The sequence below is a fragment of the Cervus elaphus genome, chromosome 25 (assembly GCF_910594005.1).
Source record: "Cervus elaphus chromosome 25, mCerEla1.1, whole genome shotgun sequence".
Taxonomy (NCBI): domain Eukaryota; kingdom Metazoa; phylum Chordata; class Mammalia; order Artiodactyla; family Cervidae; genus Cervus; species Cervus elaphus.
In genome coordinates, this window is record NC_057839.1 from 11,579,030 (window position 1) to 11,605,444 (window position 26,415).

The following is a 26,415-nucleotide window of genomic DNA, read 5'->3' on the forward strand; positions in this document are numbered from 1 at the left end:
GGTCTGTCTCTCGGTGGCGCCGCGTCTGGGAGGGGGCGCAGGGACTCGTCGCGACTCAGCGAGGCCCGCGCGCCCGGGGCGCAACCGCCGGGCCCTCGATCGCCAACAGCTCCGGCTCTCGGACTGGGCAGGGGTCGGCGAGGCTGCGCGCACTTCCTAACCCTTCGCCGTCTGACAGTCCTGGGGCTCTCTGTCCAACAGAACGCGATGCTGAAAGCGAGAGGGCGAAAAGGGAGATCATTTTGCTTCTCCTTCCTCCCTAAGTACCCCCCCCCCGCCCCGAAAAAGAGCCCCAAACACAAACCCAGGAGAGGCCTGCCTCCTCCCAGCAGACAGCCGCTGTGCTGCTGCGCGCGGGCCGCGGGCGACCGCGCTCCCCGCCTCCCCCGGCCCTCTCCACTGTTTATTTTGTTGTCAGCGGACTTATCAAGATGTTAGTTTGCTGGAGGTTCTGACCTGCCCGGGCGCTTTGGCTGCTCAGCCCAAGCTTTCCCCTCTGTTTTTACACCTGCACAAACTCCACCGCACTCCCCTGTCTGATTTATGGCCCAATTAAAGGTTCAGTGTTCTTGAAGCCACCCGCGCTGCTCCGGGCCACGGCGGGCGCAGGAATGCGCGGGGCCCGGCCGCTCTGCGCGCGACGACCCGGAGCGCGCGGCCGCCGGGCGGCGCGGGTGAGGGGCCTGCTCGCGGAGCAGGGCGAAGGAACCTCGCACGCACTCAGCGTACGGCCGCACGCAGTTAAGCCTCCTCAAAGCAAAGTTCTTTCCTTCTTGGGGTTTCGGCTTTATTGAGACGAAGCGCAGCTCGGACAGCCCGCAAGGCCCGGGGCGGGAGGGCGCGGGGAGTGGCCACGTGGCGCGGCGGGACGCAGAGGCCCCGCACCGACCTTCCGGCCGTGACCCCCGAAGTCCCCGCTGCCCGGCCCGCCGGCCGTGCTGCCCAGGCCGCGCCTGTGCACCGCTTTCCGGGGGAGGAAGGGGCGGCGGCGGGGCGCAGCGAGGCGGAGAGGCTCAGGGCGGGGGCGCGAGGCCGTGTGGCTCTCGGCCTCGGCCCTTCCTTCCAGCCTCTCTCCGCAAAGGCTGTTCGTCGCGAGGCCCGGAGAGTCGCTCTGGGAGAAGCCGGAGGTGCCCGCTGTCTGCTCCGGCAGAGCGAGGGAAGCGCGGGGTCAGCGACCGCCCAGCTCGCGGATCCCGCGGGAGCCGAGCCTCCGCAGGGCGGGTTGACTGGCTCCGGCTCCAGCCTCCTTCTTTTCGGCCTTTTCTTTCTGGAGAGAATAAGCGGCAATCCAGCCGAAATTGGCAGCATTGCGCATCTTCCTAACCCAACTCTGTCTTCTTCCCATCTATCAATCCACCTTTCTAATTAGACTAATTAGGAGCGCTCTGGAGTGTCGCTAGGCCCAGGGACTGAAACGCTTAGAGGTTGTGAAAAGAGTCCTGAATGGCCACGCTGGGGGCCGGGCGGGGGTCTTCGCGACCCATTCAGCACAGAGTAACAGTGGCAACATTTATCCTTGGCCATTGAAAAGAGGCTCGATTAAAACGTTTGGGAACTAATGCCCACCCTGCATCCCTTCTCTAATTAGAGGAGCCCGGGGCGATTTCGAGAAGGCCGGGATCCCGCAGACACAAGCCCCCAGCGCCACTGCTTTCCGCCCTTTCATCTCAGTCCATTTCCTTCCCGGAGACAGAAGTCCGCCACCTCCCCACCTGCTGCTGGCCTGCCTTTCCCGCGCACCGCTCGCCCCTCACTCTGCCCAGGCTGGGGGCCAGCCAACTGCGGTAGGACGTGCAGCGGGGCAGAGAAGTTGGGGGCAGCCTAGTGGAAAAGCACCCTTTAGCATTTGGCAGGCTCCAGATTTTCCCCTCCATCCTCGGGAGTTTTCACAGTGCCTCTGTATAGGTTACTCTTTCCCTTACTTTTAAAACGTGAAATTTCCAAGTCAAGATTCTGGGAATGGGAGTCTCAGGCGCCCTCGATCTACTGTACTAGCATAGTGGCACGCTGTTATAGGAGTTCTTTGCCTTACCAGGCTTTTAAATAAACGTGTATTATGTGCCTAGCCAGATTCTTACTGTACACGTCGGCCTTCTTCCTTCCGTATTGGCCCATCCCCAGATACACCTTGGGACTTCCCTCCTGGCTCAGACGGTAAAGAATCTGCCCGCAGTGGCAATGCGGGAGACCACGGGTTCAATCCCTGGGTTGGGAAGATCCCCTGGAGAAGGGAAGGGATACCCACTCCAGTATTCTGGCCTGGAGAATTCCACGCCCAGGGGAGTGTCCCCAGCTGTGGGCTCGCAAATAGTCAGACAGGACTCTTGAGACTAACGCTTCAGATACGTCTTAGGAAGCTAAACTTGACTTGGTTCAATTCCTCTAGCAAGTTATACATTCTAGCCACACCGCCCCCCCCCCCCGGTTTATATGCAGATTTTAGCTTTTTCACGGCTTAGTAGGAAGGTGTCAAGACACAAGGTATTAGAGGAACAAGTGATAGAAATGAGAAATAGCAGACACATTTCAACCACAGATTTTGTGTATGTGTGTAGGGTTATTTGTTCATTTTCTTGGTAAGAGGGTGATATCTGATATTTTTACAAAAATTTGAAACACATTTTGCCCTTGAATAAAGTAGATTGAGAAGGGCTGAGTTCTTCTCCTTTTCTTCCTTTTTCTCTCTTCCCCTGCCCCGCCCCCCCTTTTTGTTATCCTAATCCTTCTCTTTGGAAAAGTGCCAGGTATACAAAGAAATATCATCAGGTCACAGTTCTTGATCTTGTTAATTTAGAAAAGTGGAACCTCAGCAAAAGATGCTATTAACTAAATGTCAACCCACAGCATGCAAAATTCCTTGGATCCAAACTTCAAAAAAAGGAATGAAGGATGTCATGTGAGTGAAAGGAATTGTGGAATTTTTAAAGGCCTAAAGTGATCTTAATACATTTTTATTGCTTCCACACCCTGCTTCATAATATTTTAATTTAACAGTTACAATATGCATGACATTGCAACAAAAATCTAACTTGTTAAGAAGCTGGGAGGGGCAGAGAAAATGAAGAGAGACAAAGTGGTACACTTACAATGGGGAAAATTATAATTTGCAAAATTTTAAATTCCTGGAAACATAGAAGTGAGAAGCCAAAACTGATTCTGTCTGTGATTTTAAATAATCAAACCTCTTACTTTTTCATTTCAGTTGCTAATTTAAATTTTAATTAAATAACAGCAACTAAAGTATTCAACTCCTAAGCATACAAATTGGTAAACCGTGTAACCACTACTTAGATCAAGTTATTGAACATTTTAAACACCCCAGAAGATTCTTCCATGCTCCTTTTCAGTCAATACCACCCCACCCTCAACCACTATTCTCATTTCTATCACCACAGATTGTTTTTAAATGTTGAACTTCAGATAAATGGAATTATACAGTTTGTATATAGTTTTTTGTTTGGCTTTTTTTTACTCATCAATGTTTTTGAGGTTCATCTGCTAAAACTCTTATTTATAAGACAATTTAATTGGTAAGTCAATTTATATAGATCAAGAAGGGCAGACAGACACTGGAAAGCTTTAACTTACTCCAAAATTGAAAACAAGCAACATTAAATTAAAAACAAACATCCCTCTCAGCTCTACCCCTCCTCCTCCAAAATATGTCATTATCAACCAGCAGAGGTAATTTTATGATTACAAGTACATAAGTAAACAAATAAGATGAAATGGTTTACCTGCAACAACTGTTAGTTACATCATTATCAAGATGTAATTGTGGGTGAATGTAGAGGAAGCAGAAGCCACAAGCTGCTTTTGTCATTGGATTCTGTTTCCTACTCACCATTTCAACAGTAGGAAGTACTTTAGGCCTCTTCACAAAGAATGGCATGAACTTGAGGGGGGAACATAAATGCATCCAGCTTGTTTTTATCTCAGACATGCAAGTACTTAGTGCAACAGCCTGTCAAGTGCACTTTGAATTTTGTTTGAAAGTGTTCATTTTGCAACTAATCTAGCCATCTATACTTGGGTCTTGTCCATGGGTCATCATACAAGCCAGTTAACTTTGAACAGAGAAAACTGCACCCTATGAATGAAAGCAGCACAGAAACCTATAGGATTATGACGGTCCTGCTGTCCCCTAGGATCCTCAGCAATCCAGCCACAAAGACTGCTCTCTCATGAATTCATGAGGGTGACCAGCCAGAGACAACCAGTGCAGCCCATCATCAGTGCTGCTTCCCTCCAAAGAAACAAGAGAATGCAGCCACTACTAATTTTTTTCCCCAGGAAGGACAGCATTTTCAGGCATGGGCATATTTGTGCCATGGGATAAATTATGAGATGGGATAGAAGAGACTAAAGTGAGGTTTTGATTGCTTATTAGTAGATATTGGTAAAGTTGAAGTAGAGAACACATCTTTTTATAATGTTAAATCTAAAAAGTTAACATAAATATAAAATAAGCCATGAGCTTCATATTCAGGAAGGCACTGTGAAGACAAAAAATCATTTCTACTGAATTCTCATACCAGTCATATAAATTGAATCAGTAATTTCCAGAAATAGGCAAAAAAAGAAAAACACTACATTCCCATTATAATAGCCAAAATTGAAAAGAACAATGACACCCGTTGCTAGTGAGGATGCAGAGAGACTGGATCTCTCATACAATTACTGGTATGACTGTAAAATGTTAGTCACTCTGGAAGAGTTTGTCACTTACTTACAAAACTAAACATGCACCTATCATACAGCCCAGCAACTAGACTCCAGGCATTTACCCAGGAAAATGAAAATTTATGTTCACAGAAAAATCTACATAAATGTCCAGAGCAGATTTATTTGTAATAGCAAAAGGGGAAAAGAAGACAACCCAAATGTCCTTCAGCGGGTGAAATTCTGAGATATTCATACAATGCAGTACTGCTCAGCAGTAAAAAGGAGTAAACTATTGGGCTTCCCTGGTGGCTCAGATAGTAAAGAACCTGCCTTAATGTAGGAAACCCGGGTTCGATCTCAGGGTTGGGAAGATCCCCTGGAAAAGGGAATGGCAGCCCACTCCAGTCTTCTTGCCGGGAGAATTCCATGGACAGAGGAGCCTGGCGGGCTACGGTCCACAGGGTGCAAAGAGTCAGACACAACTGAGTGACAAACACACACACACAGTGGTAAAAATTATGTTTAGTGAAAAAAGTGAACTTCAAAAGGTTATATACTGGGTGATTCTATTTATATAATGTTCTTGAAATGACAAAACTATGGAAACAAATTGGTTGTCATGGGACAGGGGAAAGGGTGGGAGGGGTTCATAAACAAAAGGGTAGCAGGAGGGAGCTCTAGCGATGAAAGAGTTCTGTGACTTGTTTGCTGTGGTAGTTACATGAATCTATAGATGCCCCAGTGGCTCAAGAGGTAAAGAAACGATCTGCAATGCAGGAAATGTAGGAGACACAGATCTGACCCCGGGGTTGGGAAGATCCCCTGGAGTAGGAAATGGCAACCCACTCTGGTATTCTCGCCTGGGAAATCCCATGGACAGAGGAGCCTGGTGGGCTGCAGTCTATGGGGTCACAAAGGGTCAGACCCAACTAGGCATACACGCAACACAAGCAGGAGGGAGTTCTAGTGATGAGAGAATTCTGTGCCTTCTTTGTTATGTTATAGTTACATGAATCCATAGATGGGATGAAATTGTATAGAACTACACACACACACGAATGCATGTAAAAACTGGTGAAGATTAAGTCCTCTTGTAACCTATAAGCTACTTAATGGTGTTAGGCAATGTCAGTTTCTTGGCTTTTATATTGTACTGCAGTTAGTTACATGACGTGTCACCACTGAGTGTTGGAAGCTGAGTGGAGGAAACTGAAGGGTACGTGGAACTCTATGTACTATTTTGGCAACTTCTTCTGAGTCTATAATTATTTCACAATAAAAAGGTAAAAAATAAGCAAGAGATGCTTTAGTCGATGTCCTATTAGTAGAAGGCTCTGTTGATGACAAGAGCTTTCATTGGTTGGTTTCTCATAATTAATAACAATGAATTTAGCCCTGCCCTTGCTGCAGATATTTTATAAGCAATGTTTAAAAGACATCATTTAACACTGTATTTTCTATTGATAGGCCTAATGCTGAAAATTTCTTGAAAACTAAAACAATCTGCCCATTTGTTTGAAAAACTTCATTCTTTGAAGGTGGATTTGATTTCTGCAAATTTTTCCAAATGCCACTGAGAGTTAAATACCATGAATAAGACAGATGACTACAAGGGGTGAAACAGCTTTTTTGCAAAGCCAAAGTGTACCTGAAGATTTATCATCTAGTGTAAACTGGTCACAAAAAGAGTCCTGAAAATGGCCTTGGGAGTGAGAGCATCACTGGTATCACGTGACCTCCTATGGTGATTGCTTAAAAGGAAACACTCATTTTCATGCATAAGATCTGACAAAGGTTTAAAAATCTGGTTTCATTTCTAGAGCGTGGCTGTAAATTAAGTCCTTGGAAATGTGTGTCTTATTTTAAAAATAGTATGTTAAACAAAATATGGAGGGTTCAAAGGGTAGCAGTTACCAATCTCTTTTTAAGCAAAGCACTACTCATTACCTTATCTATTTTGTAACTGAACTATGGCCAATGAAATGTTAATGTTTATTAACTCGGCTCTGACTCTCTTACTCCCTCTACCAAAGTGTTTAAAGGTGATTCAACCAGTACTACCACTAGTTAGGTTGTTAAACATCTCTATCGACGAAGAGTGTGTTCAGTCCTCATAATCAAGAGTTGGCATGATTATGGCTCGCACTCAATGCAGAGCCTGCCCAGGAGATCTGGTCTGCCTATCGGTAAGTGGACCATGACATAGAAACAATCTTAAATTCCCACTGTAAGCAGACCAAATCATGAGTGACTGGATTTCAGACCAGTTTGGAGTCCTGATGCCAGTGTTTTAACTATGGTACTTGTTCTTTTCCTTCAATGTTTTATTGCTTTATTATTTTATTTCCTCTAGGAATTGTGGAGTTCTAAATATTATTAGTGGTTTACCACTTTTACACACATGTATCCTATTATTTTTGGAGATTTATATGTGGAGAGAGAGATTGGCCTCTTTATTCCATCCATTCATCTACCTGCTCACATATATGGGCTCCCATCTGTTTAAAGAAGTGAGAAGGGACCACACAGAATCTAAGACTTGAGCAGAAGAAGTTGGTCATGAGTATCTGACAAACATTTGCTTTTATTATAGAAAAATCTCTAGTACTTTATCAAAAAATTTTTTCTCACTTATTGATTTACTTGAAAACAGTTTATTATTTTAAAAATAAAGCAACTTAAGAAATATTACTTGGCGTAATTTCAACCAAACTTCTTGAAAAGATTGTAAACATTTTCATTTAAAACTGTAATAAAAAAAAAACTGTAATAAAATACATGAAAAAAGTAATAACAAACTAAAACCACTGCTTATGAAATGCTATAAAAGTGTCAAAACGTGGGAATTTGTTACCAGATTCTTGGGTCTATATAGTGTTACAAGCATAACATATATTAAAGATGGAAGAAAGTACAAATAAAGATAATATTAAAATATGGATATTAAAACTAAAACAAATGATCACGTCTAACCAAAGACCTACATTTGATTTTTCATTCATTTACCCATCTTGCATTGAGTGGATACCTCAGTATGTCTTAGCCATGGTGTGATGTACTGTGGATACAAAGAAAAAATAAGACATCTGGTTGGAGAGGTTGGGGGAGAAGACATGTATACTAATTCAAAGATAAGCTTCAGTAGAAGTATGAATTGATTCGTGTAAGACCACAGTGAAAGAAGTAACTATGCTAAGGGGGTCAAGAAAGGCTTTGTAGGGGAGGTAATGTTTGAGATTACATTCAGAAAACTAAGATCATGGCATCTGGTCCCATCACTTCATGGCAAATAGATGGGGAAACAAGGGAAACAGTGACAGACTTTATTTTTTGGGGCTCCAAAATCACTACAGATGGTGACTGTAGCCATGAAATTAAGACACTTGCTCCTTGGAAGAAAAGTTATGACCAGCCTAGACAGCATATTAAAAAGCGGAGACATTACTTTGCCAACAAAGGTCCATCTAGTCAAAGCTTTCGTTTTTCCAGTAGTCATGTATGGATGTGAGAGTTGGACTACAAAGAAAGCTGAGCGCCGAAGAATTGATGCTTTTGCACTGTGGTGTTGGAGAAGACTCTTGAGAGTCCCTTGGATTACAAGGAGATTCAACCAGTCCATCCTAAAGGAAGTCAGTCCTGAATATTCATTGGAAGGGACTGATGCTGAAGCTGAAACTCCAATACTTTGGACACCTGATGTGAAGAACTGACTCATTTGAAAAGACCCTGATGCTGGGAAGGATTGGGGGTGGGAGGAGAAGGGGACAACAGAGGATGAGATGGTTGGATGCCATCACTGACTCAATGGACATGAGTTTGAGTAAGCTCCAGGAGTTCATGATGGACAGGGAAGCCTGGCGTCAGGCAGTCCATGGGGTCGCAAAAAGTCAGACACAACTGAGCGACTGAACAGAACTGAATGGTTGAGATGAGCCTTGAAGAAGAAAGAATATTATACAGGGGAAGAGAATTATAAAAAATGGCAGCATGAGAGAGCAGGATAAAGAGCAGGATGTTTTCAGTGAGCAGATAATTGAACACTAAAACCTCATCACATGGAGTCAACCAAAGGCCTATAATCAATGGATACTCCTAGTCTGGTCACCAAAATCTGAGGTTTCCTTGACAGGGACTAGAATCATTTCAGAGGTGGAGAGCAGAGAAACGGTGGACTGGGGATCTCTTAACTTGAGTGTGTGGTTAACTCTTGTACGCTTAACACTTCCAGCATATTTCTGTTATCCTGACTCCAAAATGGAAAAGTTCTATGGGGCATATGGTTTTCTGAATCAGGAAAGGAGAAGGGTATTTCCAGAGATGAGTCTCAGACATCTAGAGCCTGTTCTGAATGTCTGCCTTGATAAAAGATGGACAGGGATACAAGGCTAAGGGGCGAGACTGCTACTTGGGGCCTGCTGGAAAGAGTGAAGAGAGGGAGCCAGGCCCAGGGGGGATCCTTTTGATGAGTCACTGTGGTACCGCTCACAGCCATTGCATCAGGCCTTCTCTTACTCGAGGGATAACCAGACGTCATCCCCAACTTCTCCAAGCTCTAGTACTAGTTTTCTGATGACTGCTAGACATACCCAGGATTTAGTAAGCCTCACCTTTAACATTTCTAAGATCAGCCTCTTTCCATCATTGGCTTCCCTTTCTGACTGCTTTACTTCCAACTCTAGTCCTCCATTTTCACATTGACCCAGGCTTAACATTGTCACAGTCTTCCTTTATTTCACATTAATTCTCACATCCACTCATCTACCAAGTTTGGTCCATTCTTCCTCTGCAAAGACTCACTTCTCCTTTTCCCACTCTCACAGTCAGATATCAAGCCCCTATCACCCTGTGCCTGTACCGCTAAAATAACTTTTTCCCCTCTGGCTAAAATAAGTTTTCCCCTCTGGTCTTCTTATCTCCAGTCTCCCCACTGTCTAGTATATGCTGCCGGTTACCTTTCCCCAAACCTGTATATCATGTCACACTTTGCTCAAGAATCAAGTCATTCTTTATAGGTTGCATGATGGAGTGGTAAGTTTACCTTATAAACAAGATCTTTCACAACTGGGCCAAACTTACTGTCCCAGCAGACACTACAATCTTCCTGCTTTTCACACTATTGATGACATTATTCTCCACGCCTGTACTATCTTTTCTTCTTCTGTGGTCTCCAGACCTAGCTGAGATATTTCCCCTCTCCAAGAATACCACTACTACATGAGAACTAAAACTACACAAATACTGTTACTACATAGTTAACATGTATGGAGCACTTCGTGCTGAGTGCTTTGCTAATTACGTTATGCAAATAATCTCATTTTAATTCTCACAACCATCCTATAAAGTACATCCCTGTTTTTCACAGGGGAGACCTAAAGCATGATAACATTGAGCCGCCTGTCACTGTCATATATCCTTAAGTAGATGAGCTAGGGTGAGGTTCTGATTTCAGAACCTGGGCTCCATTAGTCTTCATTGCTCCCAGAGAAGGACTTGTCTCTCCAAACCTGAATAATTTATTAAATGTACTACTTAACTGGCATTAATTCTATAAGACACCATCACCAATAAATCACATAAGGCTGTTGAATTAACTATTTAGATTAACAAATTTAATACATTATATAATCAGGGAGGGTGATTCTTTGGGAGAATCACCCTGGTGAGATATCTATTAAGAGCTTTTATGATGTGTTCATATGCACTGTCCTCAAGTAAGTATCCACTGTGTTTTAAGCTGCTTAAAAGAAAGCCTATACCTTGTAATTTTCTGTATTCCTATAATGTCTTGTACATGATTAGCATTTGATAAATATTTTCCAACTGATGAATAAACTGACGAATCTGCCATTCCATTGAAAAATCTGGGTACAATAATTTGGAGTTGATTGGCTTTGTCTCTGATTCAAAGGGCTTCTCAGGTGGTGCTAGTGGTAAAGAGCCTGCCTGCCAATGCAGGAGATATAAGAGAGGTGGGTTCGATCCCTGCGTCGGGAAGATTCCCTGGAAAAGGGCATTCCCTGGAAAAGAGGAGCCTAGTGGGCTACAGTCCATAGGGTGCAAAGAGTCAGACACAACTGAACCGACTTGGCACAAATACATGCACTGAGGCAAAACAGTGAAAAAACTGATGTAACCATAAAATTTCGACTAATGGATCTATACTATCCAACTAGAGCAGTAGGGTTATGATGATTCTTGTTCCTGGGTATCTGACGTTTTTACCACTACTGAGTGGTTTGACCAAAAGTCATAGACAGTATGAATGTTTCCGTTTCTCCATTTACCTGACAGGAAAGAAGACCTCTTATCATTTTTGGGTACGAGAATTTTTAAAGCTCTTCCCATTTAAGTTGAGCAGATTTTTTCTTCCTACTTTCATTTACTTGCTTGCTAAAAATTTGTATTTGTATTTAGATTTGTATTAAGTGAACAGAAGTTATACTTTCACATCTACAAATCAATAACTGAAAAACAAGCATTCAATATATGTCTTTGGGGCATTATAGTATTTAAAAGTTCTTCTTAATTATAAGGCAAGGAGTTGATCTAAAAAGATATTTTTTAAATGAAAGAATATTATAAAACAGCACTCGAATATTTGCTACATTTCCTTCTGAATTGTTCATTTTAACATGCACCTTTTAGTGAGGTCGTTGAAGTCAGTTAATAGGATGACTGGAATAGCAGTCATTTAGGCCTTGTGGCTCACACAGTAACAAATCCACCTGCCAATGCAGGAGACCTGGGTCTGGAAGATCCCCTGGAGAAGGAAATGGCAACCCACTCCAGTATTCTTGCCTGGAGAATCCCATGGACAAGAAGAGCCTGGCGGGCTACAATCCATGAGGGTGCAGAGAGTTGAACGTGACTGAGTGACTAACACAGGCCCTTGCTTTAGCATTTGGCCACAGAATTGCCAAAGTAGGGCCACATTCTTCAAGGCTTGGAGAGGTTAAAACATGCTTAAGGCCACAAATACAAGGTGGCAGAGTTTAGATTTGAACCTAGATCTTTCAACCCCAGAATCTGTATTTTAACAGCGTCATGGAGGTCTCCCAAGATGAGTTTGAGAGGATAGTACAGAGACCAAAGGGACATAATTGGAAAGGAGTAGAGAATTTTCCACAGCATTCTGTGGCTATGATGCAACTCCAGAGTTTGCATTCCTCTGGAAGGACCTAATACATAGAATTAGCTTTCTTAGCCACTTCACACTTTAGAAACACACTTGTGATCATTAAAAACTTTTTTTTTTTTAATTTAAAAAAGATCAGTCACAGAATCCAAAAAGAAACCTCTTAGAGAATCAAGATATGTAAACAATCTGGCATGGAGATAACTGGATGAATTTTTTCTTATTGAAAAAATAGCTGTTTTGAAGCTTTCTTCAAGTGATAAAAGTTCCCTTTGGTCCCAAACCTACAAAGCACCAGCTTGTGTGGGGTTAGGTCCATGAGGTCCATTATGTTGAAAACCTTAAATCCGAGATAAATAAAAAATCAAAGCTCTCTTCCAGACATGCCATATGAGGTACTGCTGAGAGATGGCTCCTAATTTGTGTTGCAAGTCATCATCATCATTACAAACCGTCAGTAACCATGAGTACACTGATGATGTGGGTAAATCTTCCCATGACTGAGGTCTTGGTCTTGTAAGAGAGAAACTGGGAAGGTCCAATCAGCTCTGAAGGCAATGCTTCTCAAACCTCATAATGCTCCGAATCACCTGGAGAGCTTGGTGGCATGCTGGGCCCCGTTGCCAGAGTTTCTGATTCAGTAAATCTGAATTGGGCCTGAGAATAAGCAATTGTAACAACTTTCCAAGTGATGCTGATGGTTTAGGAATCACACTGTGAAAATTAGTCAGCATATAAAGTGGGACCTAGGATGCCAGGGAAACACACTCCTAATTGTTGGCAGCTTCTGACATGGTTCCCGACGAAGTAACTCCCTCCCCTTGAGTGTGAACCAGTCATAGTGATTTGCTTCCGTCAAAGAGAATGCAGCAAAAGTGATCAGAGGTCCCTTCCATACTCAAGGTATGAGAGACCTTGTCTTCCATCTTGCTGGCCTTCTTTCTGACCTACTTGCTCACTCTGATGCAGCCAGCTGACACGGGAGCCACTCGACACAGAGGCCCAGGTGGGAAGGAACCTAGGGAGGCCGCCAGCTAACAGCCCTGGAGGAACTGAGGTGTCAGCTCACCAATTAGCAAGGAACTGAATCCTGCCAAGAATCACGTCAGCGAGCTAGTGAGCAGATCCTTCCCAGTCATGTCATGAGATCTGCCTGCAGCCATGTGATTGACCCAGAGCCAGAAGATCCAGTTAAGTTGTGTGCTCAGAGTTCCTGACCCACAGAAACCCTGAGATAATAAATGTTGTTGTCTTAAACTTCTAAGTTTGGGCGGTAATCTGTTACATAGCAATAGATAACTAATACAAGTGACCTCCTGCCCTTCAATGAAGTACTAGATGGGCGGCAGGACGTGAGTGGGAGGTAGAGACTGTGCCTGAGCATGACTGATGAAACCCTCCTGTACACAGAGCTATGCTGGTACTGCATAACCAGTTAAGAAGCCTCCATTCTCTCAGTTTTATTTATTGTGTTCTTAGCGTATCATCTTTAAATGAGACTATTTATTCAGAGAGTCTATTATAAATTTTTAGAAGCTTTCTCTTTGCACTCTAAGGACCGCTATATGAAAAAATGCTAATGGAGTAAACAAAACTCCGTTAATTTGTGGTGTTACTGCACACTTAAGCATCTAAGAATCATGAGTAGTTTATAACAAACTTATATCTTTTAGAAGCTAATACCCATAGACAGGTAAGAGCTAAGAAATTTCTCATTTCTAACAAAAAATTTACATGTAAAGCAAATGACCAAAAGGAACATTTCAACTCACATGGTTACAAATGTGGCTGTGTATTATTTAGGTAGAGTCTTAGATTTTTCTTTTCTTTTCCCCATGGTAGAGAAACAGATCAAAGAAAATATTCTTAATGTTTTTCATTCATTTTGTCAACATATCTTTAGACAATTTATTAATGCAAGTTGTAATAGAATTTTATCGTGAAAGACAAATAGATTATAGGGCTTTTTTTTATAATGACTACATGACTTCTGTAGATTAAAATCAGGATGATCTAAATATTAACAGATTAATTTATGTGAAGGAAAAGTTACAAATCATTCACTTAAAAACTGGCTTTGTGCCCACATTCTAGAGGCACACTAGGGAGACTTGTAGCTGCACAGTTAATGTCTACACAGAGTGAATTTCTGAACATAATTTATGTAGATGAAGTGTGCAGAATGTTTTTATTTGTTCTACATCGCACTGTCTCACCTCTGCATGAACTTCCCAAACCCCGATCTACTCCAAATACTCTAACTCCCCTTCTCCACACTTCCCTCCAACGTGTTTGCTTTGGCAACTTTCATGTTCTTACAAACAATTCTTCCAGCAAAATCAATCACTCTTGCACCCAAAGAGAAATACTGTGGACTCAGTGCGATGACAAAATGAAACATGTTTGAAGCAAACCATGTGTTCCCGCGTGTCCGGAATTATGCTATTTGCTCAAGGAACATGTTCCTAATGTGTTTGGCTTCTGTTACCCCTTGTGATTGCAATGCTCATTGTCTTTGGAATTTATGATTTCAGAAGCAACTGCTCGGACTCACTTAACAGGACACGTCTGGAATGTGAAGCCTGGGGGATTCACCCAGCAGCATCACTCTGTTCTCCTTTCCAGGCAAGTCTAGCCCATATTTGGGCACCTGGTGTTTGAGGAATTCTGGGGGGACTGGTCCTCTTTTCCATTTGGAGCCCCAGAGCCTTATCTAAATGACATGGATCCATCATGATTTGAAAGCGATTCTGTTCATCAAGACAGAGGATGAGACGGTTGGGTGGCACCACCGGCTCAATAGACAAGAGTCTGAGTAAACTCTGGGAGTTGGTGATGGACAGGGAGGCCTGGAGAGCTGCAGTCCATGCGGTCGGAAAGAGTCAGTCACGACTGAGCGTCTGAACTGAACTAAACTGTTCATCAATCACATTATCAGAGAAAAAATACTTTCTGGTGATGGAGTAAGGCAATGTCATTTTCAAAAAGAACTTTCCTGCAGTACTTTCCTCAGAGGCACCCAAGGTACTTGACCAGATTTGCCTCTCAACTAGACAGCATATTTACTTAGAAGAGAAGCACCACTATTACCAACTCCACTAGTGTAGGCAGGAGACACATGAGCTATTCAAGATCCCAGGCCCTGTTCTCTTTCTCCATTTGATGAATGTCCAACCCTAACCCCAGGGATTGTTACAGAAGGAGCCATTCCCAGACCCCTTGAGCATTTTAACTGGGATTCTGCACTCTTTTCCCTTGGAGCTCTTCATACGCTCTGGGTTCACTTCCTGCCCCGAGTCCAGCTACCTCCTGAGGCCCTGGGAAACTCAGTTTCATGGAAGCCTGATTTTTCCCATATATCTCATCAGTCTTAGATTTTTAAGGACAACAAATGGGATAAGTAAAATTTCCCACTAGTCTGGTGTTTAATACATTAAAAATTAAAGCTATCAATCACTCATTGCAGCAAACAATGACGCAGGCTCAGGGAAGGTACACAACTGAATCTAGTTATAAGTGATGGAGAAAGCCTTTAGTTTTAAAAATGGAAGGGGCCAAGAATGAATACATTCTAGAGGCTGGAAATACAATTTTTCCACTCGGTAAAAAAAAAGTTGATATGCAAAATTCTAGCCTTTCTTTGAATCCCAAGGGCACTGAAATGAAATTTTATATTACCATCTTCCACAGACATTTGTGGCGGGGGTAGGGGAGGGTGGGCACTGTGCATAAAGGAGGGCTACTATAACAATGCGCAGGTTAAGAGCTAAGGCTTGGAAAGCCAATGGATTGAGACCCAGCTCTACCACTTATTAACCTGGTGAATGCTACTTAACCTCTCTGAGCCTCGATTTTGTCATTTGTAAAAGAGCACTAATAATACCTGCCTCACAGGTCTATCGTGAAACCATTATATGTGATGCATGCAAAGCGCTGGCACATGAGGCAGACTGAATCAGTGTCAGTTGCTGTCCTCATCATATCACCAGTTATTGACATAACGTTCCAGCTGGGGGCATGGGATATAACTAATCCAAAGAATGCTAGGAACTAAACAAGGAGGGCAAAAGTTAGTGCTTTTAAACAGAGGAATAAGGGGTTTCGAAAACGGGAGACAAAGCTTCAAAGCGGGAGATAGGCCCTGTGTGGGGGCTTGGTCTCCACCTTGAAGGTGGGAGGGGATTTGCCACCTATCCTGCCAGATCTATAGCTGCCTTGAACCAACATGGTAGTGCCTCCCTGTTGGAGGCTGAAAGTTTGTGTCCTTGACCCTCTGCCCCCAATTCATATGTTCAAACCCTAATTCCTGATGGTATTTGGAGGTGGGGCCTTTGGAAGACAGTTAGGTTTGGATGCGATCATGAGGATGACACTAACCCCCATGATGCATTAGTGTCCTTTATAAGAAGAGGACAGAGACTGGAGCTTCCTCCCCATGTCCACGTGAAGACAGGGAGAAGTCTACAAGCCAGAAAAGGGCCCTCCCAAGAAATGAACCTGTCAGCATTTTGACCTTGGACTTCTCGGCCTCCAGAACCCTGAGATACAAATGTCTGTAAGTCATCCAGTCTCTGGTATTTTGTTATTTACAGAGGCCTGAGCGAAGACACTCTCACACGGAGGTGAAGGAGTATCAAAAAACAGCTTGGGCATGGGAATGTGTCGCCTTCCAGATATGCAGTCTCCTTGGTTTATTGGACATCCAGGCATTTTATTGATGTCTTTCTCTTGACTGGCAGGAGCAAAGTGTCCTCTCTTGGCTGGGGTCACTGAGTAAAGGAAATTTGAGTTTGAAATATTGAAACCTGTTCTCTTCTTTGATGCCAAAGAATTTAAGTTCCTCAGCTATGATTTTTTTGGCTCTCTCAAACTTTTGCTTTCCTTAGCTCCTTCATCTCTGCCAACTGGTTTCAAAATAATATGAAATGTGGGCAATTTTTATTAATGCTGCCTTTCCTCTCCTTTTTTAAAATTGAGGCCATTGCTCTCTTTGATCAAAAGAAGTCACAAGGTCTTTTCACACTTGATGGAGACACAGATAATTTAATTTTGATCTAGGGGAGTGTTTGGGCCAAAACTAGACAAGTGGCAAATGTCACTAACTCATTAAGATCTGGACACTCAATGACCAATGTAAACCAAGAAAGTGAAGGAGGTACAGGAAAGAAGGGAAGCTGTTTTAATTCTCTAGATCTCTTCAGTTGTGGCTCCCCAAATTGAGTGAAAAGCTTGAAAAAAGGGAAAAGTGGGTTCGTGGTTCCCAATGGTTCATTTGATTTTCCTTATCCTAGTATTATGTTTGCTTTTGAAAGTGACCAGATTGCATTGCCGAGTGATATTTGGCTTAGGATCTCTAGAGCTTTTTAGGTATTTTATTTCTGTATGTATTTGAACTAGTCCTGTCTCATCTTGCACTTGATAAATTTTCTTTTTTTGTGATAGGTACATTTAGTTTCTGCTTCTCTGATGCAATTTCATATTTTACACATCTGCTCATTTACACTTTCTGCAGGTACTCCTTGACTATGATGCTCTGCAGGCCTCCTTTCAGAAGAACCCCTGCCCAACTTCCTCCTTTCTCAAGGCGGAGCCAAGGAGAAGTCCTCTAGGAAACATTCTTTAACCCCTTGTTAAATTGTTCAAGATTAATTCATGCTACAGCAGTCCTTCCTCTTATGACCATTACTGCTCTGAATTAGGAGACTTAAATCTCTTTTTCAGTCAACATCACTTAAAAATTATTAATATCATCTAGTATTGTTGCAGATATCTGTACCATCCTAGTTGTTTACTACGCACCATTATTTGTCCGTTTTCAAACTTGATTCAACTTAATCTTTCATAGGGTTTCCTCGATAGTCATCAGTGGTTTTGCAATGACTCGAATTCAAGTATGTCGTTGCTTCAGTAAATGCCTTCGATTAGACTCAATAACTGTACTTCAGTGAAGTTAAAAAGCGAGTCTCGAGTATTGGGAGGAAGAACGACAGGGAGGAAGGAAAACTTAGCACGTTGGAAGGATGTACTGAGGTAGACGTGTTGTATGAATGCACTTGTGTTGTTAGTGTTTACGACAGAACCTCTGAGCTTGGCTTTCCTGTCTCAAGACTGCGATATTCCCCGCTATTTTCCCTTTTGTTGCTCGGATAGGAAAGGGGGTGCGTTCCTCTTTTCACTCAGCCCAAACATAATACACGAAACAAAACAAAACAAAACATAATACATGAAGCCTCCGGTGCTTTGGGGGAACATGTGGTTGTGTTCTAAGCGCCATCTGCAGAAAGATGTCCTGGGAAAGCTTCCTCCCTAGAAAAGAGAAACGTCTCCGGAGCGAGTGATCTCCGGCGCGCAGATTCAATAAGCCCAACCGCACTTGGCTGCGTCACAAACCTAATACGGCAGCCCGTATTGTTGCTCGGGAAGTCTCCAGCCAAACCGAGTTCTTGTAAAAATAAATACTCATCAGCAAATATTTTGATTAGTTAAAAATGTTCGAAATGGCGACCCCCCACCCCCGCTCCTTGCTCTCCCCCACGGCGCGAGCGCGGAGAAGAGGCTCCCTCGGCCCCCGCCCCGCCCCGCGCCCATCCTCGCCCGCCCGGCGCTCGCCCGGCCTCCGGGGCGCACGGAGCCTCGGGCCCGCGGGGCGCGGGCGGCGGGCAGCAGGCGACCTCGGCCTCCCCGGGGCCCGCGGGCGCGGCCGGCTCCGGGCTGCCGCCACCTCGCTACACTTACTTGCCTTAAGCTCTTTATTAACTCCCCCGGAGCAGCGCGGCTGCGGCCGCGCCTCCTGCGCCCCGGTGGTCTGGCTCCTCCGCGCGGCGCACATGCTAAACAGATTAACGTGCCTTGGCTGACCCACGCTTCGCAACCCGCGGATTGGGTTTCTGCCGCTCCATGTGGAAATTAACCTATCTGTACCCGTGGTCAGCTGCGCCCGGCCGCTCCCGCGCCGCCCGGGCAATCCAAACAAACCCGGCCGCGGGCTCCCTTTGTTACTCTTGGCTCCCCTCCCCCCACTCCCGGCCAAATATTTATTGGAAAAGAGGTTCTTCTCTTTGGCCGAAGGTCGGGCACATTTCTGAGAGCTCTTTATTTGTAAATGATTTTTGGCAGGGCCAGGCACCCTTAGGAGGGGGTGGCAGGGAACCCAAACTCCATGCCTGGAGGGTTTCTGGCCCTCCGCAGGCAGGGAGGTGTTTATGTTTGCACAGGGCACCCTAGTCCTGGTCATTAAAAATACACGCACTGTCTATATTTTGCTTTTATAACAGCCCCTCTGTTTAATATGGTTGTTTGCTTTGTTCTAGGGCAAGTTTATGCCCTCATCTCCCATCCCCGCCTCCCATTCACACCCAATAAGCAAAGTGAGGCGATTCTTCTAGGCTTTTTTTCCTACTTAGAGGAACTGAGAAGTCGAACTCGAGGCTAATGGGTACCAACCCTCCTGAAGTTAAATCCAAAGCATGCGTTCATGCTAAGTCACTCAGACTCTCTGCAACGCTATGGACAGTAGCCCGCCAGGCTCCTCTGTTCACGGGATTCTCCAGGCAAGAATACTGGAGTGGGTTGCCATGCCCTCCTCCAGGGGATCTTCCCTACCCAGGGGTCGAACCTGCGTTCTTATGTCTCCTGCATTGGCAGGCGGGTTCTTTACGGCTAGCACCACGTGGGAAGCCCAAATGCAAAGCATAGCAGCATCTATCTTGAAACTGCTGCCTCTTCCACCAGTTTGCCCTCGCTGAGAACTACTAATGGACCTCTGGTCTACTTGGTAAGCATTACCCTCCTTAATCCTACTATTTTATAATTACATACGCACAGTTTAGCTTTCATTAAATATACATTGGAAGTATCTGTGTCAGTTGGCAGGGACTCCATAGTGAATACTGCTGCCAGGATGGCGGAAAGGGATCGTCATATTCCTTTCCATCTTGTTGGTCATGAAATGTCTCCATTGTTTGGGAATCGCAAGTGGCTATTTTCTGGGACCATTGCTACTGGAGATTCAAACATGTTGCCTTGTCCTGTTAATCAGCCCTGGCCATCTGATTTGACCTGCTGCGTTCCTCGCTGACATCTAGCAGTGTTGCATCACGTTGCTGGGGTGGTTTGGGTAGGTCTTTGAGTGTTGTTTCTCAAGGCCTGTGGCAGCTATCCATCCTACTTGCATTTATTTTCCAGTCAGCCCTTACTGCAGTGCCCTTCGCCATCTTGGCATCAGTAAACCATGCGAGACCCTTAGGCGGCAGGGATCAAACTGTGCAATGGTCCCATCCACGTGGCAGGGCCATAATGGTCCCATAGTCAGTGAGAAGCTGGGCACTGCTGCCCCTAAGCGGATGGGTGTTTGCCAGCCCACTGAGTGACATGCAGACTCTGCTGATTCATTCTGTCCTTTCAAGTCATGTATTTCTTGGATAGACGGCACGTTCCTGAGGTAAAAACTTTCAGAGCTGCAAGCTTCCAGAAAAACAATCAGGAACCTACTGGCCACACATTTCAGGGGTTTCAGTCTGACGCTGAGAAGATGAACTAGAATTGGCGCCGATAATATGCCCACAGCAAGGAACTCTATTGAAACTGAGCTAAAAATAAATGTGCTGAGGATGAGGGAAATGATGGTCCCTCCTCCCCACAATAGGCATGACCATGAGAAACCTGCTAACCACTGAGCTTGAAAAGAAATTAGGCTTAAGGTTCAAGGCAACACAAGGCATAAGTCAGTCAAGAGCTGGAGGTTCTTTTTTCTTCTGGTTATGGATAACATCTCAGAATTCCTTCCAGCTTTGGAACTGTGGGGTTTAATCAGAGAGCATTTCTCTGCATTCCTCACAGGGCAGCTGGCATCTTGATTCCTGGTAATCCCATTTTTTTTTTTTTTTTGTCTTCATCAGCACCTATACTCGATATTGTCCATATGGATCACGTGTGTGGGAACACACAAATTACAGCAACTTTTGTCTTTTGTCGTGAAGGGCTGACAGGGCAATAAACACATGCAGCCTCCCTCCTCCAGGAATTCCTCATCCTCCCTGTGTGGCTCTAGCCCTGTGGATAATATCATTACAGGACTAAACAAATAAACAGTCGATCCGAATCAACCGGGAGGCACTGGGGACTATACAGTTCCTCTCTGCAGAGATGATACAAGTAAATTTACACTCACAGCTTGGAAGTGCTCCAGCGGCTATGAATAGCCGTTCAGTTCTGTCAGGCTGGGGAGGCGCTGGGGCACTGGGCTGACCCCCTAGCTCTGTCTTTGCTTCAATCAATGTGAGCTTTCAGGGTTCTGTTTTCCTTACTATCCTCAACTGGGAACATCAAGGACCAGTAACACTTTTTATGAACCATGAGCTCAAAGAAGAAGCTTTTACTACAAAGTTAACATATTAAACCCAATGACATGGATGAAAGGTTAATACACTTCTGCCAGCCCAGAGCTTCCCCTTCGAAGGTGATTTCCTGTGTTCAGGCTGTCGCTGCCATCGCCTCTGCCACAGCCCCAACCAACAGGCACATGGATTCAGAAGATGGATACATCATGCAGCATCAGCAGAACAGAAACTGACTGTTCTCGGGAAATACGGTACGGTGAATACTTATTCTCATCCTCACCCACAAATTCATTAATATCATTTTTTTAAATAGAAAAGGACCAGTTACAATGATACTGTGAATACCACATGAACTTTTATTTTCCCAAGTTGAAAAATGTAGCTTACTCGTTTCCTATCTTTAGACATGTGTCAGCAGTTACTGGGGTGTGCAGGCAGGCCTCTTCTTATGCCTCTTTTGGTGAGTGGAGACTTTCTTTTTTAACCATTACTTTTCCTGAAATGATATAATAGTTTTATGTGTTTTTTTAAAGATAGAAAAGACATATCCTAAAAGAGTGGTCCCCAACCTCTGAGAAAGAACCTGCCTGTCAGTGCAGGAGGCTGAGACATGGGGTTTGATCCCTAGATCAGGAAGATCTCTTGGAGGAGGGCATGGCAACCCACTCTACTATTCTTGTGTGGAGAATCCCATGGACAGAGGAGCCTGGCCGGCTACAGTCCATAGGATTGCAGGAGTTGGATATGACTGAAGTGACTTAGCACGCAACCTCCGAGATGTAATGCCTGATGATCTGAGGTAGAGCTGATGTAATAATAATAGAAATAAAATGCACAGTAAATGTAATGTGCTTAAATTAAACCACTCCCACCCCAATCGATGGAAAAGGTGTCTTCCATGAAACTGGTCCCTGGTGCCAAAAAGACTGAGGACTGCTGCCCTAAAACATTAGCAGTGGTGGTGAGATTACATTTTAAAAAATTTATTTGTATTTCTCTGCTTTTTCTCCTGTCACATTCCCCCAAGTTTGGTTTAAGAAGTGTAGCTCTTTTTAGAGAGAGATAAAATTAGTATTTAACAAGGTTATTCTTAAGCAATGTTGGTCCTCTTGAGATACACACTAATTTCAGTTCAGCACACTCAGCAAAGGTACCAAGTTACTGTCTGGTTTATCTGTTCAAAATCTTCAGGCATTCAGGGGGTCTGCCTGCATTTATTCAGGGAGGTGAAGGTGGGCCGATGGAGGAAAAAAGCAAATGAGACAGAGGAAAAAAAGTCACACACACACGTATGAATAAGATGGAGTTACTTTCAACAGGTGCTTTCTGGTATTTATGACCCACGCTGGAAAACAACTCTGTCTTCTTCGAGTGCCGAGGGACTTGTGCAGGGGAGCCCAGGCTAGGTCAGCATCTGCTTTTACATCTTGAACTGTGAAGGTTCGGGGTGAACACAGGTGTGGTACAGCATCTTGGAGCCAACAGGAGGCTCGCCAGACTCCGAGGGCAGGGGAGGGACAGAGGGCCCCAGTTGAGAGCAGCGTCGCACAGCTTCTTGGAGGTTGCCATTCTAGAGAAAACAGGTGGAGGGGCAGAGGAATGCTGAGCGCTGAGGGCAACAAGTCCAGACCTGGGCGTTCAGTAATTTGAGTTCCAGGGACATCTCTGCCATGAAATGGCTATGAGGGCCTGGGAAAGCTCCTGAACATTCTCTGGGCCTCAGCTCCCTTCTTTCAAAATGGAGAGGTCGGTCTGCTGATCCCAGGTCTCGTCGCGTGAGGACTCTGCAACATGTGGCTGAAGAGCTTTAGTGAGCAGTTATCCAGTCATGAAGACGGAGAAGGCAATGGCAGCCCACTCCAGTACTCTTGCCTGGAAAATCCCACGGGCGGAGGAGCCTGGTGGGCTGCAGTCCACGGGGTTGCGAAGAGTTGGACACGAGTGAGCAACTTCACTTTCACTTTTCACTTTCATGCATTGGAGAAGGCAATGGCAATCCACTCCAGTGTTCTTGCCTGGAGAATCCCAGGGACAGGGGAGCCTGGTGGGCTGCTGTCTATGGGGTCACACAGAGTCGGACACGACTAAAGCAACTTAGCAGCAGCAGCAGTCATGAAGAAACCTTACACGCTCCTGAGAGAAAGGCCCTAAGGTGCCTCCGAAGTGGGTGGGGCAGATAACCAGAGCCCCAAACCTGCCATGACAACCCCAACAACTTGAAGGAAATGCAGCCCTCAGATCCAAAAGCGGAATTAAATCTGATCATTTGTGTGAGGCAAAGGTTTAAATTCTCACCCAAGAGACATTACATTGAGCCCCAGGATGTGCCAGGTACTGCGTTGGGCAAGGGGGCAGCAAGGAAGAGCAGACTCCACCCTCTGCTCATAGTGGACGATTGTGGACCACCACACCCCGAGCCCCCACCTCAAGTGCCTGACTTAGGAGTGGCTTCTGGGTACTCTTTATTTGTTTTTGGCTGTGCTGAGTCTTTGCTGCTGCGTGGGCTTTTCTCTGGCTGCAGCAAGCGGGGGCTCCTCTTCATTGCATTGTGCAGATTTCTCATTGCAGTAGCTTCTCCAGCTGCGGGGCACAGGCTCTAGGGTGAGCTGGCTTCAGTAGCTCTGGGTCCCTGGCTCTAGAGCACAGGCTCAGTAGTGGCGCATGGACTTAGTTGCTCCGTGGCAGGTGGCATCTTCCTGGACTGGGGATTGAACCCGAGTCTCTTGCATTGGCAGGCGGATTCTTTACCACTAAGCCACCAGGGAGGCCCCTGGTTAGTCTTTGGAAACTCCAGTTTGGTAGGGAAGGGTCAGCTCCTGGAGGTTAGAAATCAAGCTGTGACCTGAGGCCACCTGGCAGAGATCTCCAGGGAGCAGGGAAGGAAGGTGTTTCTGACAGGGCTCTAGTCCTTCCATTTCTGTCGACACTGACTCAGAGTTCTCTCTATACCCTGAAAGCCTAGTGACTATTATTGTGTTGCCCATATTTTCTTTTGGTTCCCCATCATATTCAGCTAAGTCATTTTTTAATGCTAGCCTGTCTTAGCTGCATGAAGAGACAAGAAAGGGGGTTTACTTGTGCCCAGGCTGAACTGAGGAGGAACTGGGTGTTCCAGGAGGCCAGGTATGGCAAAGGCAGGAGGAATATAACTCTGGAAATATCTGAGATTTGGTGATAGAGATAGAAAATAAGATTCACTTGGACAGTCATTTTTCTCACCTGGAGTAATCTCCTTCCAGAAAAATCTCTCAGTTTACACTATGTTTAATAATCTGCATTAAAAAAAAATATATATATATATATATGGAACCCTTCATAAATCTGCATGTCATCCTTGGGCAGGGGCCATGCTAGCCTTCCCTGTATCATTCCAATTTTAGTATATTTGTTGCAGAAGCAAGCACATGACCTGCATTTTTAATCAGCCCCTCCCAAAGTTGGATTGGGTTAAATGGTCCTTAAGTGAAATGTTGAGAACTGATGGGATGGATGACTGAATAGAATGGATTCTTAAGGGATTCACTGAGCTTTCTTTTTCTGGTACGCCTTATAGAGACATTTTGCTTTATTTCATTTAAACACATAAGAGATTCTTCTTTGCTTAGGGGAATGTACCGGATTGAATAGGGTTCCTCTCACATTCATGACCTTCCAAATCAGCTAGCATCTTGATCTTGGCCTTCTAGCTCTTATAGACAGAACTGTGAGAAAAAAAATGACTGTTGCTTAAGCCATACAGTTATCATATTTTGTTATAGCAGTCCGGGCAGATTAATAAAACTGGTCCTTGTAAGAGCCGGAGAAGAGACACAGGGAGAAGGCCATGTGACAACAGGGGCAGAGGTTGGAGTGATACAACTACAAGCCAAGTAATACAAGGATTACCAGTGGCCACCAAGGTGGCGCTATTGGTAAAGAACCTGTCTGCAGGGGATAGAAGAGATGCGGGTTTGATCCCTGGGTCGGGAAGATCCCCTGGAGGAGGGAGGGCATGGCAGCCCACTCCAGTATTCTTACCTGGAGAATCCCATAATATAATGCTTCAGATATAATCCTGCCACTAGAGAAGTAGATGAGCTCTCAATATAGGCATTTATTGTTTTCTGGGCTTGTTTGCTTATATTTTGAAGGATACTGGTATTCAAATACTTGGAATTGTCATGACCTAGACCGTGGGCCCTGGTGGCTCAGCTGTTAAAGAATCTGCCTGCAATAGGGAATGGCTACCCACTCCAGTATTCTTGCCTGGAGAATTCCATGGACAGAGAAGCCTGGCAGGGTACAAGCCATCAGATTACAAAGAGTTGGATATGACTGATCAACTAATATGTTCATAGTGGTTTTTTAGAGTTCGTAACATCTTTGCCTTAAATTGTCCCCTAAAACAGAACATACATGATCTTGAATATTTGAGACAAACAGGTGTTTGATTTTTTAAAATAAGATTAAAGAAGAATAAATGTACTTGTTTCTTATAATAAACGGAACACTCCAAAATTTCATAATAGAAAATCAATTCATTTTGAGGTTCAGTTGTCAGTCATGAGTAGATTTGAAGTAGTCACTTTCTCCTCTTAAAATTACAGAAGTTAACTTCAAGAATAAATTTGATTTTCCGTCTGTTTGAAGTGATAGTAAAAATTTGTTCAGTGAGTTTAACTACCTGAATGAAACTTCAGTAACTTGAACATAGCAGAAGAACTCGTGCAAGAAATCAAACTTATTTCCTTTCAAGACATGTTAAGAAAATCCTCTCTTTTTTGGTAGCTGCTTTGTAATTATTAAATTATGTGAGTAGATTTTACTTTTCATTGCTGACAGTTCCTTGTGTTTTGTGGTTGGTACTTTAGTGAACCTAACATCTGACATACCATTGATTTGCTAACATTTAACTTGCAATCTCTGACTTCTCAGGGAGGTGCTATATTATGGTGTAACATGATAGAGAAGGGGCAAAGAACTTGGACTGTTACTGGCATATCAGTTCTTTCCATTAATAAAACACTCAACTGAGTCACTTTCTCTAACCACTTTTCCGTTGTAAAAAAACTTAAATCAAAGGACATGACTGCTTTTATTGGCAAAGCAGTAGATAAATCAGAGATGTAAAAATGCAAAAAAGATGGATTTGGTACAACCCTATGCAGAGTGGACTTGCTGGGTGAAAGGTTTATTCTGTCAGTTTTCCTCCGGAGACACTTAGGTTTAAGGAAATGTTTGCACTGTTCTAGAGAAAAAGTTGGCTGTGTGTTTTTCTTTTGTGTTTAGGCCACTCTG

At 44.3% G+C, this 26,415-nt stretch overlaps 1 non-coding gene across 1 annotated transcript; it reads right to left on the reverse strand.

The window, feature by feature from the left end:
* Window positions 1-24,435: 24,435 nt before the first annotated feature.
* LOC122684035 lies at window positions 24,436-24,538 on the reverse strand. The gene has a single exon (XR_006337930.1). It is a non-coding gene; the product is annotated as a U6 spliceosomal RNA (small nuclear RNA).
* Between the last annotated feature and the right edge of the window lie 1,877 nt (window positions 24,539-26,415).